The 14,245-nt window shown below is 38.0% G+C and overlaps 1 protein-coding gene and 1 pseudogene across 1 annotated transcript in view; one reads left to right on the top strand and one right to left on the bottom strand.

The window, feature by feature from the left end:
• DACH2 (dachshund family transcription factor 2) overlaps positions 1 to 14,245 on the bottom strand; it is a 688,250-nt gene that overhangs the window by 545,928 nt on the left and 128,077 nt on the right. The window lies entirely within an intron of this gene.
• LOC121483589 lies at positions 6,424 to 7,883 on the top strand (annotated as a pseudogene).

The following is a 14,245-nucleotide window of genomic DNA, read 5'->3' as shown; positions in this document are numbered from 1 at the left end:
AATGAAAAAAGGGTGGGAGAAAGAGGGGGAAAGCATACTTCACATCTCACATTGTTTACCCAATGTTAAGTAATTATTTCACTCATCTGCCACCACTACCATGGACTGACAAGTTACCTTCTTGGAGACTGAAAAGTCTATTCAGCTGTAAATAGCTCGTTTTGCTTTTTTTCCCTTCATAATGAAGCTAACTGCTTAGTTTAGAAACTTCTTTGTGAATACTAAAGTAAGTATATTTTATCCATGCTAATGGTTTCACTAATTATATTTATTATATGGATGTAGTCAATTTTTCGTTATGAATATCACTGTTTCTCAACTATGCTGGAGCAATATTTTCTGTATAATTTCTCCAGCCCGATCCCCCCACTTCAATACTTAAAGATGAATAACCCTCCCCATCCACACATACATAATAAACCTCTTTTTCCAAGGAATTTTTATTGCTTGAGTGGCCAAACAAATTATTCCCAGGAGTTTTCAATAACACTTGATCTTTAATACAGCTCTTCTCCAGAGCAAATAGCAGAAAATGTGGCAGGCAGATAATAAAGAATTACAGTTTGCTTTTATTTAATAACTCTATCAGTCAGAGTAGTAGAGATGAATAAAATAGTAACCTAACCACCCAGTCCTTCATAATTTATGTCCTAAAAAGCAAGAAGAAAAATAGAGGCAAGAAAAAATGTTTATATCTAACTGCAGTTCAAAATTAAAGGCAAATGATTTGAAATTTAAGTATGAGCAGAATCCCCTAAAAGCCAAATGAAAACAGACTACAAAACATACTGTTTAGCCACTAAGGAGAAATCTGGGAAATGTTTTCCCACAATCAGGCAGAAATAAACATATTCATACCACTTTGCTCATGCTTGGAGATAAAGAGAAAAAAGGTCAAAGATTTTTCTGATTAAAAACAAAGCTGGAAGGGAATTAATTTAATACATTTCCTAGAATTTTTATTTGAAAACTCAATTTTAAGTACTTTCTCCTTATTTAATCTCCAATTTTCACTTGCTGGTTAATGGTCATCTACAGAAATAAAATCCAAGTGAATATTTATCCCAATGATATGCTCGTGATATCATATTAGATTATTATAATCTCACAAGTACAATACATACTTCTTTTCCAAGAAGCTTAATACACAGGGTAAACTGGACCAAGATATATACCCTTTTAGTCCTGTAAAACATCCATTACCAAAAGGAAAAGAGTATCTTACTTTATGCATAAAGACAGATTAATACTACAAAGTTGACATAGCTAGGTATGAATGCAATTATTTTTGTGTTTTTGTGTATGGTTACAGTAAATATTTCCAATGAGGAAGAAAAAAATAAGAAAACCAGCTAAAGTCATGAAGGAGGAAGAAAAGAAACCAAGTATTGTAAGAATGGGAAAAGGCAGTAAAACGGGAAAATATACAAATGTAGAAAAGAAAAAGAAAGTAAAAAATACTGAAATACTGATTTAATGTGATTTAATGTGATTTTGAAAAGAAAGATTTGTTCCAGTCACCCTTATAGTCATAAAGGTAAATGAAATAATAAAGGAAAACTGAGAATAACCTTCATACACCAGAAAAAAACACTGGGATGAGTCTCAAAAACTAGGTTCCCATGGCTATTGCCAAATATCTGAGCTACCAAAGGCAAGTCACTTCATTTTTTTTAGATTTTGTTTCTTCATCTATAAAATGAAAGGTTGAACTAAATGATCTCTGATGTCCCTTCCATCCCTTAAATAGTGAAAATTCTAAGATAACTGAAACCACTGAAAAGCTTTAATGTTTCCATTACCGATTTTTTCCTATCTTTTTTCTTACACTCATGATAGCTTCATTCTATGACAAGAGCAGAGGAAAAATAATCCATTCTTAACAACTTCATTATTTTGTATCATCAGTTAGTAAAGAACGTTGATTCATCAAGAAATACTAATCAGTAAGAAATTAATAGGAATCTCAATCTAATTTTTCTTTTTCTCTCAAATTGTAGGGGGACAGAATGGTTTGAGAATGATATATGTCTTGGAGGAAAGGAAAGCCACAGGTGAGGAAATCACAAAAAAAATGCAAGTAATTAGAGAGTATTTATATTTAACACTTCCTTTCTCTTCAATCCATTTTTAAAATCCCCAATATTTCATGGTGACAACTGGAGGAATATTGGGCAGATGTCTAGAGTAAAGGGGAAATACAAAGATTACCAGGTCTCTTACCTAGTTTGATTCTAATAATAGAGAGCCCTTATTTTAAAAAGACAATTGTGTTATTTTATCCCTCAGGATGTTTACTTATTCAAGTTCCAACACATATTTCATTTCACCCACTTACACAAATTTGAGTGACTATGATGGTGCCTGGCATATAGCCCACTCTTAAAAAATATCTGTTAAACATTAAACATATGAATGGATGAATGGTTCAGTAGATGGATATATGGATGGATTCATCATTATTTCCTTTATTGGCTCCTTGACTACTCACAAAAGATAGTGCCATTGGAATTTTTCTGAACACGACGTGTGTTCTGAATTAAATAAATTCTGAAATTTATTCTTTTGTTATCTAGAAAAAAAAGGTCCCTTAAGAAATAAAATTTTTAGGGGCACCTAGGAGGCTCAGTCAATTAAGTGTCTGCTTTCAACTCTGGTCATGGTCCCTGGGTCCTGAGATCAGTCCTACATCAGGCCCCCCTCTCCACAGGGAGCCTGCTTCTCTCTCTGCCTCTGCCATCCTCTCTCTGTCTCTCATGAATAAATGAATACAATCTTTTAAAAAAAGAAATTTTAAAAATGTAAACAAGGGCCAAAGACTGTACAACTTTCAGGGAGTGCCATTCACATTGTATTTTTTGTGAATAATGATCCTAAATAAGTTCAAGGGAGTAGCCCAACAAGATGGGGAATTTAAATTCCTCAGAAATAGTCATTCACACATTAACACTCAATAGATGTTTTACATGCATTATTTAATGAAATCCTCCAACTCTAAGGACTATATCCACATCTATCTATTCCAAAGCTTCCACTTTTTTTCTTATAGAGAGACCTATAATAGTCTCTCTCTATAAGGTAAACTCTGCTCACCTTGTTTTAATTAAAGAATTTAACACAACAACCTTCTCATTCTTTAAACCTAGGATTTCCCTGACCAGCTCAAATTAATGACACTTCTAGAGTTGGAAATGCCATATGAAAGATTTTACTTCTCATGCCCAGTTGCAAATAGCAAAATATTGAAAAGTAGTAATTGGCCTCATTAAAATGGCACCAAGTTTATTCTATAATATCCTTACTATACCAAATGGCAATAAGGAAAGTTTAATGAAAATAATAAAAATCAACATTTATGAAAAGATGATTTCATTAAAAATACATTCAAAATTATTGTTCATGTGACTAAAAATTCAATCTTCAATGAAAGCTAAGCCTCCAATATTAAATCACAATTCAGTAAAAGCATTTCCAAGAACAATCAGATAATACATTGTGGGTACAATTTTGAGTCATTTAACGTGATATAAAAATAGTATTGAAAGAGTCTAGTTAATAAATGTCCCTCTCTTTCTAACTCTTGCTCTCTCTCTTCATTTCACTCATTTCTATTGAGATTTTGGTGGAAGATATGGAGTACACAATTGAGCTATCTGGTGAATGCCTAGAATGCAGACAGCTAGTGTATATTGACATGAAAACCATAATCTTTAGACACGAGATATTCACAAAGCAATACTGTCATGATATGAGCCTTAATATACCATCAGTCCTCTACCACATTTTTTAAGTCACCATTGAATCATATTAGGCAGGCAGACTCTCCTTTGCTGTTCTGCCCACTGTTCAGTTGCTGTGTATTCAATAAACTATCTCTTTCTTTTATTCTTCCTTGTGTGAATTCTTTCACTGGCCCTGTGTTGGCCTCCACCCAATTGAGTTGTCCCCATATTTGATGGTCTGTATGGGACCTTCTGTTGGCCCAGGACTCTCCTCAGACTCACCATGAATTTATTGGGACTTTCCTTTAGTGGACTGATTCTAGTACTCCTGTGGAACTGACAATGTCGACTGAGGTTACTCTTGGTGAGGATCCAAAGCCCCAGGGGAACTCTTGCCCTTCAGAGGAATCTTTTCTTCCCTCTCCTTTCTCTTTTCAGCCCATCAGTGGTCTATCCCTAGTACTCTTAAGACAACTGAAGATTTCTGGCCACAGTGGCTCCCTATTGCGGTCTGAAGGCAAACAGTTTGGACTGCCTGTGCCTGTGGGGGTAAAGGACACCTTTCTTCTCCTCTCTCACTCTGTGTCCTCTGAGGTTTCCATTCTAAATGGTTTTTTGGGGAACTGCCTCCCCTTTCCTTTGTTCACAGGATCCAGCAGCCATCTTCATCTATAGGAGAAATATGTTCCGATGGTCTGAGTGGTTAGTCCTCCCCCTCCTTTTTCTGACCCAGTTTGGCCAACCAGTGTCCAGCTTTCCTTGTTGCAGGGGATGTCTCAGTGTGGATTACTATTATCATTTGCCAGCACTCTCTCCTTGGTAGGATGCCCCAATAGAGTCAACCATTGTGTATAAGGTCTAGTCTTTTCAGTTCAGTGGGACACCCTGACTGAAATTGTGACCACGAGTCAGAGCTCCATTCCCTTTGGGGGGACACCCCTTTGGGAATTGGCAGTTGTTTTTTCCCACTATGGGACAACCCCCTTCTATTCTTTTGGACTCACCCTTGGGTGGTATTCTTGAAAACTGAACAAACTTTACTTCCAAGGCCTGAGGGGGAAAAGTGTCATATTTTTATGAAATGTTTCCTGGCCTCAGTACAAACTCTAAGATCAGGTGGTATGGCCCCTCCATGGAACCCTTTTTTATAATACTATTTTCCAGTTTGAACTCTTTTACTGGAACTCCTCCAAATGGTCAGGAGTCTATGTGTGCAAGCCTTCATGGCATTATTCCAAAAATCCCGACCTCCAAAAAACTGTAGGATGTGTCTTGCTTGGTTTCATGACCCATCTGACCCTGTGGATAACTATCCAAACTGAAACTGAAGTTTTGCTAAGTTGAATGAAAAATTGGGTCAAATTCACTGGGTATCTAAGTCTATTCCAAATAAAATAAAATACTGAAGCATTGATTAATATCAAGTGGAAATTTTATCTGCTTTTGACTTCTTATGCAGAGAAATTAAAGGTACTTAGGTCTGTTGGAAAACATGCTTTGTGCCTTATTTAAAAATTGTACTACAAAAACTGTATGTTCCTAAAAGTTATGAAATATATTCATAAATTTACCAATCTAAAGAATTCTAATAGAATAGACACACAATTGGTTACTGCTTAGTTTTCACTGGGGAATAAGGTTTCTAAGAGTTAAAATTCTGCTAAATGTAATTAAGACTGATAAAAATGATAAGGAATGCAACTCTATGTAGGAAAGTAGGATGGCTGGGAGTTCAAGCTTTCTGACAGTTCCTAACATTACCAAAAAGGGGAAAATTCCATATGTCCCCATACTGCCTCACTCCACCCTATAACTGTGGCCCCTCACCACTGTCTCATTGCAAACAAGTCTCTTGTTTGCTGCCCTGCCCACTGCTCCCTTGCAGTGTACTCAATGTCTATCCCTTTTTTAAAAATTGAATAATATTAAAAACTAAAAATAAGTATAAATAAATAAAAACTAAAACACAAAACATCAAGTTGACACCTTAAATATATGCAATTCCTGTTTTTCAACTGTACCTCAATAAAGATTAAAAATAAAACAGAAAGGATAAAATACCTAAATGTGAGAGTTGAAGCCATAAAAATACTAGAAGAGAGCACAGGCAGTAATTTCTTTGACACTGGGCATAGCAACATTTCTCTAGATATGTCTACCAAGGAAAGGGAAATAAGAGCAAAAATAAACTATTGAGACTAAATCAAAATAAAAGCTTATGCACACAAAAGAAATAGCAAACAAAACTGAAAGACAACCTACCCAGTGGGAGAAGATATTTCCAAATAACATGCACATAAAGGGTTAGCCTCCAAAATATATAAAGAACTAATACAACTCCACACCCAAAAAATAATCCAACTAAAAAAATGGGCAGAATATTACAGTGCCTGGGTGGCTCAGTCATTTTAGCATCTGTCTCTTGATTTCAGTTTAGGTCATAATCTCAGGGTCATTAGATCAAGTCCCACATCAAGGCTCTACACTAGGCATGGAGCCTGCTTAAGATTATCTTTCTCTCTCTCCCTCTACCCCTCCCTCTCTCTCTAAACAGAAAAAAGAAAACAAGCAAAAGACATGAACAAAATTTCTCTAAAGAAGACATATGGGTAGTTGGAAAGAGACCACAGACATTGAGGGTACCTCATTCAGGACCTTTCCCTCACCCAGTCTCTCTGGCAAAGTAGTGCTGAAGGTGAGGATGAGCTACTTTGTGGATTCTGGAGCCAGTGGCCCTGCCCCTTATTCAGCAGTGTGGCCTGCTGTGGTGAGGCAGGGGCCTATCAACTCCTATGAAGATCCTCAAATGGCCAGCCTGTGGTTTCCAGTCCAATTATCACCAGCAAAGAGCTTACTACCCCTTCTGGGATGAGATAGCAACTCAGGAAGTTACCATAGGTCTGGAACACTGTGGCCCAGATATGGAATGTGCTGATGTACCACTATTAACTCCAAGCAGCAAAGAAATGATGTCTCAAGCATTGAAAGCTACTTTCAGTGGTTTCTCTAAAGAACAACAAAGACTGGGAATTCCAAAAGACCCCCGGCAGTGACAGAAACCCATGTTTGGGACTGGATGATGTGGGCTGTGAATGAGTTCAGCCTGAAAGGTGTGGACTTCCAGAAGTTCTGTGTGAATGGGGCAGCCCTCTGCGCACTAGGAAAAGACTGCTTTCTCGAGCTGGCCCCAGACTTCGTTGGGGTATCTTGTGGGAACATCTTGAGATCCTACAGAAAGAGAATGTGATACCGTATCAAGTGAATGGAGTCAACCCTACCTATCCAGAATCCCGCTATACCTCAGATTACTTCATTAGTTATGGTATGGAGCATGCTCAGTGCGTTCCTCCCTCTGAGTTCTCAGAGCCTAGCTTCATCACAGAGTCCAACCAGACACTCCATCCCATTAGCTGGGAGGAACTCCTCTCCCTCACGTATGAGAATGACTACTCCTCGGTCATTCTCTGGGACCCTCTGCAGACAGACACCTTGCAGACTGACTACTTTACCATCAAACAAGAAGTTGTAACCCCAGACAACATGTGCATGGGGAGGATCAGTTGTGATAAGCTCGGGGCCCAGGACTCTTTTGAGAGCGTGGAGAGCTACGACAGTTGTGACTGCCTCACCCAGTCCCGGAGCAGCCAGTCATCTTTTAGTAGCCTGCAGCACATCCCCTCCTATGAAAGCGTCGACTCAGAGGACTATCCAGCTGCCCTGCCCAACCACAAGCCCAAGGGCACCTTCAAGGACTATGTGCGTGACCGTGCTGACCTCAACAAGGGCAAACCTATCATTCCTGCTGCTGCCCTGGCTGGCTACACAGGCAGTGGACCAATCCAGCTATGGCAGTTTCTTCTGGAATTACTCACTGATAAATCCTGTCAGTCTTTTATCAGCTGGGTAGGAGATGGCTAGGAGTTCAAGCTTTCTGACCCAGAAGAGGTGGCCAGGAGATGGGGAAAAAGGAAAAACAAACCTAAGATGAATTATGAGAAACTGAGCTGTGGCCTATGCTACTATTATGACAAAAACATCATCCACGAGACAGCGAGTAAGCGCTATGTGTACCGCTTTGTGTGTGACCTGCAGAACCTCCTGGGCTACACGCCCGAGGAACTCCACACCATGCTGGACATCAAGCCCGATGCTGATGAGTGATGGACACCACAGGGCTCGGGGAAACTCTGCTGAGACATTTCGAAGAACAAACATGTCAGTCGGACTCTTAATTTTTCATTGTTATTCTATTTTTAATTTTCCAGAACTCATTTTTTTTTTTTTACATTCAGGGGTGGGAGCTAAATGAGCTGCAGCTATGATCAATTGTGTGCAGTTGGAAAAAAGAAAGCCAGGACTTGTGGCATGGGTGGAACAAGAAATTCTTGAGCAAATTTTCAGGAGAGAGAGAAGGGTCTTAGAAGCTTGAAGGATATGGCTTAGGGGAGGAGGAAATGAACGTGTATCATTATTTCTAAAAATCATCCATGAAAAAAATGTGTCTTGAGTTATGGATCTATTAGCAAAAGAAATTGAGACATCAGGAGTCATGAGTCAGGCAATTAACTTGCTTTTGTTTTTAGTTCTGGGAGGGCAAAAAAAAAAAAAGAGGGAGGTGGGATAAAACATTTGTTTGGGGGATGCACTAAAAACCAAGGACTATTTGGTTTTGGTCGACTTTTGAAACAAAGATGGTCTTCAATGGAGAGAGGCCCAAACTGTTTTTGTGCTAAAATCTATTTTATTAAATTTTGTGTCAGTATTTTTTTTCTTAAAAATCATCTTAAGCTCTAAGGTGGTCTCAGTATTGAGATATCATGCAAGTTTGTTTTTATTTGCCGGCTGAGAATTCTGTCGCAGTGCAAGGAAACTCTTTATATAGACCCCACTGGAAATGCAAAGTGCTGTTACTGAGATCAGGGTTCCCAAATTCATGTGATTTCTATATGAAGGGAAAAAAACATCATGCTGATTTGGGTACAAGGGACCTGTGCATGTGAATTTCATCTGTGTTTTAAAAAAGGATCACGCCCCTCTACTTACCTGCCATTATTGGATTCTCGGGGTTTGGACTTAACATTGAACTAAGAAGCATTAAGTCTTTGAACTGAATGTATTTTTGCAGCCCTGGTTTTGGATCACAGTGAATGTAGGAGCACTGTTGAAGTCATAGAAAGGAGATTGAAAGAGGAAGAATGACTTGTTTCTTTGTTGGTTCTATACCTATAACATATATGACATGGAATAAACGCTATGTGCATGGGCATCACCCCTCAGGTCTTAGGAAGTAAGTCCTGAATGCATGTCATTCCAGACCAACACTCTACACTTTCTCCTTTATGTCTCATTTTCCCAGCATCCCACGTTTATTGCATCCCCCCCACTACCCTGTTACCCAGTAGAGAGAAATGTACAGCTTTCCGACCCGTGAGTGAAAGAGCAATGCGATCATCGCATGACTTGAAGAGTGTCTGACAAAGCCATTTAGACATCCTGGGTTTTAGGGACAGTGGAAATTAAGGTTGCATAGAAGTAAAATGTGGCTTGGCTGTCTTTGAGAAGAGAAGTGCATGGCTTTCCTTGAAAAGTTGAAGCTAGTGGAGTCAGGTGTCAGGTGAGGCTGTGTATGCAGAGTGAAGCATGCAGACACTGTAAGGGCCTGTGCTTGGATCTGTTTTCCTGGCACAGCTTAAGTGAAGGTGAATGATTGCAGAAGAGGTGAACAACAAAGGAAACAAAATAAAAGGAGCTTGAGTGAAGAGAATGAGGTGGTCCATGAGATCCGAATAGATTTCTACTTCCTCCCAAAGTCCAACAACAAGCTGAATAGACTGGGGCAGTGTTGAAGGGTGGTCTGCAAATGTTTGGATTTATTCCCCGGGGCCCCGGGGGTGGGGGGAGGGTAGGAACCAACATCTGACCAGTGAGGAAGAGTGCCTAATACACTCAAGCCCCCTGCCCCAAATAGATGCCTGATTAAAAAGGATGCTGGCAGAGGGACAGCTCTCATTGACTTCAGTGGGAAAAGGAAAGAGACATTGAAGGTGGGCTTCTCAGGGCTAGCCTTGCTGGGGCTCAAGCTGAGAGACTGGAAGTACTACCTACCTGCTAGCATATCTTCTAGAAAGAGGATCGTTGACCCCCGGGTCCTCTTGCAGACCCTGACTTACCAGAAACTTAGCTCTGTGATTCATGAGTTTGCTCATACTGAGATACATCGGAGAGTCCACTTGGGAAGCAAAGACAGATTTGGCTTCCAGATGCAGATAGATGCCTTAATGAAGCTCTCGAAATATTTTAGGAGCTGCTCAGGGAGTGTTAGGCAGAACCGTTGGACTACATTGTTTTCTCTTAGATTATGTGATCTTTGTTGGGCACTGGCAAAGACATGAGTGTGTGTGTGTGTGCATGTGTGCTTGCAGACGTGCAGAACTGCCGCTAAAATAATACCTGGGTTTTTCGGTTAAGTCTTTCCACATTTCAGTAGGGGGCAAGAGTAGAACCAAGGCAGAGCATCGGCCATTGCTTGCTGTCCGCAACCTGGCATAACACAACTTTCTCAGTGCACCAGCCTTTCCTTTGGAATTTATGCTGAGAATTCCCCTTGTGTGAGTGTGTCAAAGTCCTACAGTAGCTCCGTAGCAGATAAGAGATAAGGAAGTGCCTCCTCGTGCTCTTCACCTGGCTTGTTTGCTAAGAGGCCTCTCTCCTCTAGGTCTGCCATTTTCAGTATTTGCAGCTAGTGCGCTAATGAAGACAGCTTTGTCCATCTGGCCAGGTGCTTTTTTTCTCCCTCTGTCCAGAGGCCAGAGACCATCCCAGGAAGAGTGGCGGGTGGTTTATACACTGGAAATGTAGCAGAATTGTTGCATTTATGCTTTTTAAAAGCATGTTAACTTGTTTAAGGAGGAAGGATGGTGGGTGGAAGGATGGGTAGGTAGGAAGGATGGGTGAATCTGGTTTAGTGATGAAACCCTTATTTTCCTGGAGAAGCCTTAACCCATGTTGGTTTTGGTGATCGGGTTCAGGGTCACTTTTGTTTCCCTCTCCATGCAGGGGAGGGACTTGCCTACACAGAGCCCCGGTTTTGTGGCTTTGGGGATTGGAGGTGGCATTCAAAGATCAGATGTGCTTTTCCTCACTTTGGGGATGAACACTCTGGGTTTTAGAGCATTAACCTGCCTAATCTTCATGGTGAAAATCACACCTTCTCTGTTCTAGTCATGTTTGGATGCTGCTTTCTGTTGGAGTCTATGTAAATGTATTGAACTCATATCTCCATTCCAAAGAAGTTTCAAGGAACCATAAATATATGTATACATATACATATATAAAATATATATATTAAAATGAAATTATCTCTATCAGTAATACTGCCTCAGTTACTGAACTTTTTTTAAGCTGAGAAGTATAGGGGTGAAAAAGATATTATACTGTGTTTGACTATTTTCCAACTTGTATTTTCATGTAATTTATATTTTTAAAAAGCTGAACATTTAAAAGCAAGATGAAAAAAAGGAAAAGCAGGTGCTTTTTAAAAATCAGAACTGAGGTAGCTTAGAGAGATGTAGTGATGTAAGTGTCTATGTGTTTTTTTTAATGCAAAAAAAATTCTTATGGAGGAGTTTTTTGTTTGTTTATTTTAGTTGCTGATGCCACATCATTTTGCTGGAGAGTTTTTTATATACTGTAGCCTGATTTCATATTGTATTTTAAGCTGTGTGAGATTAAAGACAAAGAAATTCGTTAAAAAGAAGACATATGGATGGCCAACAAACACATAAAAAGATGCTCATTATTAGTCATCATCATGGAAATGCAAATCAAAACTACAATGAGATATCACCTCACACCTGTCAGAATGGCTAACACTAAGAAATATAAGAAACAAGTGTTGGTGAGGATGTGGAGAAAAAGGAACCCTCTTGCACTGTTAGTGAGAATGCAAACTTGTGCATCACTGTGGAAAACAGTATGGAGGTATCTCAAAAAGTTAAAAATACCACTACTAGGTATTTACCCCAAAAATAAAAAAACACTAATGCAAAGGGATATATGCATCCCTATGTTTATTGCAGCATTATTTACAATAGCCAAATTATGGAAAGAGATCCCAAGTGTCTGTTGACTGATGAATGGATAATAAATATGTGATAGATATAGGTATATTATTCAGCCATAAAAAGAATGAAATCTTGTCATTTGCAACAACATGGATGGATCTAGACAGTATAATGCTAAGTGAAATAGGTCAGTCAGAGAAAGATCAATACCATATAATTTCATTCATATGTGTAATTTAATAAACTAAACAAATGTGTAAAAGAAAAACACAGAGAGAGAAACCAAGAAACAGACTTTAACTATAGAGAACAAACAAACCAATGGGGAGATGAGTGGGAGCACTGGGTGAAATAGGGGCACTTAAAAGATGCACTTTTATGCACTTATGCACATCAAAAGTGCACTTATGATGAGTACTGAGTAATGTACAGAATTGTGGAATCATTATATTGTATATCTTAAACTAATATAACACTGGATGTTAACTATACTGGAGTTAAAATTTAAAACTTAATTTAAAAAAGAGAAAGGATATAGATATAAAATGACTAAAAGACCTATATATTAAATTATTTAATTCTAACAATAATTCTAGGAGGTAAGGGTCATAACTTCCAGTTTACAAATGACAAAAGTGAGATTCGAAAAGGTTAAATTGCTTCCCAAATTTCACAGGTAGTAGTAGTGAGAGAGTCTTACTGAAACCTAGACAATATTTTCTCCAGAACCCATATTTACAGCCACTAAGTTGTTTATAATTGAAGCATGAGGAAGAAACTGTCAAGGGAGCACAACTTATCCCCAGTGCCATTCTTTATGTAGTTACATCTACTTAGAATATGTTCCATTCCAAAATGTCTGCTAGTAAATATCTGAAGCTTCCTGTGTAATGCCATATTGAACTATAAATCAATGTTTTAAAAATTAAAATAAGCAAAATTGCCTCTTACATTTTAGCTTATTTAGAGCTAGACCATCTATAAGCTTTTTAAATAGATGAAATTCATGCAAGATTCATTCAAGTCAGATTCTTAAAGAAAAATAAATACAGTATAGTCACATAATCACATATATATGTGCTTAGATATAGTTGTAGATAGATACTTTTGTTAAATGAATGAAAGAGATGTTGATAAGATTTGTAGAATCATAAAATCTCAGGATAGAAAGAAACATTAAAAGTCAGTGTATATGTATATGAAATCATAATGTTGTGCACCTTAGGAAAACATCACATTGTACAATCTAAATTTGTGCAAACTTGATTTATCAATCATATCTCAACAAAGCTGGGGGGAGGGGAAATCATCTAGTCTATTTCACTGCCCAATTGACATTTAAATTCTCTCTTAAGCATCCCATCAAGTGGTCATCCAACTTCTGTTTGAACATCTTCACTGATGATATATGCTTAAGTCAGCCTATTCCATCTTTTGACAGCTTGAACTAATAAATTGTATTTCACCTTTGGATGAAAACTTTAAATTCATGCTCTATAATCAACCTAACAAGTGGTACACATTGAAACAAAGTTCACTGGGCAAGGAGTGGATACCAAATGAATTAGTCTGCTCTTGAAGCTCTCAACCTGATTAAGGACCCCTGAACGTGTCTATTTTTCAGATGTGGAAATTTGGGACCAATGAATAACCTTGTGCAAGATCATAGGACTACTTAGTATCAATAAATAAGATTAGCAATCCAAGTCTCCTGATTTGCATTCCAGTGCTTTTTAGAGTATGTTGTCCAATGATATGCCTACTGATTTAAGAACATGGACTCTAAATATTGGCTGGATTTGAATCCCACCTTTACAACATACTAGTTGCAAACTAGAAGCATGAGGAAGAAAGTTTCAAGGCAGTACAACTTATTTGTCTAATCTGAGGCAAGCTACTTACCCTCTCTCTGTGCCTAAATTTCTTCATCTCCAAAACACAGATAATACTGGAACCTTTTTTGTTTATGGGAGTTAAGTTTTATTGTGTAATCAATACTGTAAATTATCATGTGGCATGAACTACATAGGTTATATAATAACAAATATTTCAAAAAAAGCATTTATAAAATTAAAGTTTCTTAAGAAAGCCTGGTGTTGAATAAAGCACTGGTTTTTCAGTGGAATCATGTCTACTTTTTAATACACAAGTATTCACAGAAATATCAATGGTGACTTTATGAAGAAAAGTTAGAGAGGTGTTTTAGAAATGCTAAATGTCATTATTTGACTCATATTAGATTTGAGGCTATTGAAAGAGGAGGAAAACAAAGCTTACGTAGTTTAAAATGAAAAAAAATTTACAATAAAAAGTATTAGATAAATAAAAGCTTACATTTTATGTTTATTTAAATGACTGTATAACTTGACCAAGGAATATTTGTCTGAAAGCAAGCTGCCATCATCAAAGCTATTTTGAATTCAATTTAATGGCCACTGACACTCTAACCTTGACATTGAA

Source organism: Vulpes lagopus, chromosome X, assembly GCF_018345385.1.
Source record: "Vulpes lagopus strain Blue_001 chromosome X, ASM1834538v1, whole genome shotgun sequence".
Classification (NCBI taxonomy): Eukaryota; Metazoa; Chordata; class Mammalia; order Carnivora; family Canidae; genus Vulpes; species Vulpes lagopus.
Note: the sequence above shows the minus strand (reverse complement) of the source record. Positions and strands in the feature narration are given on the sequence as shown.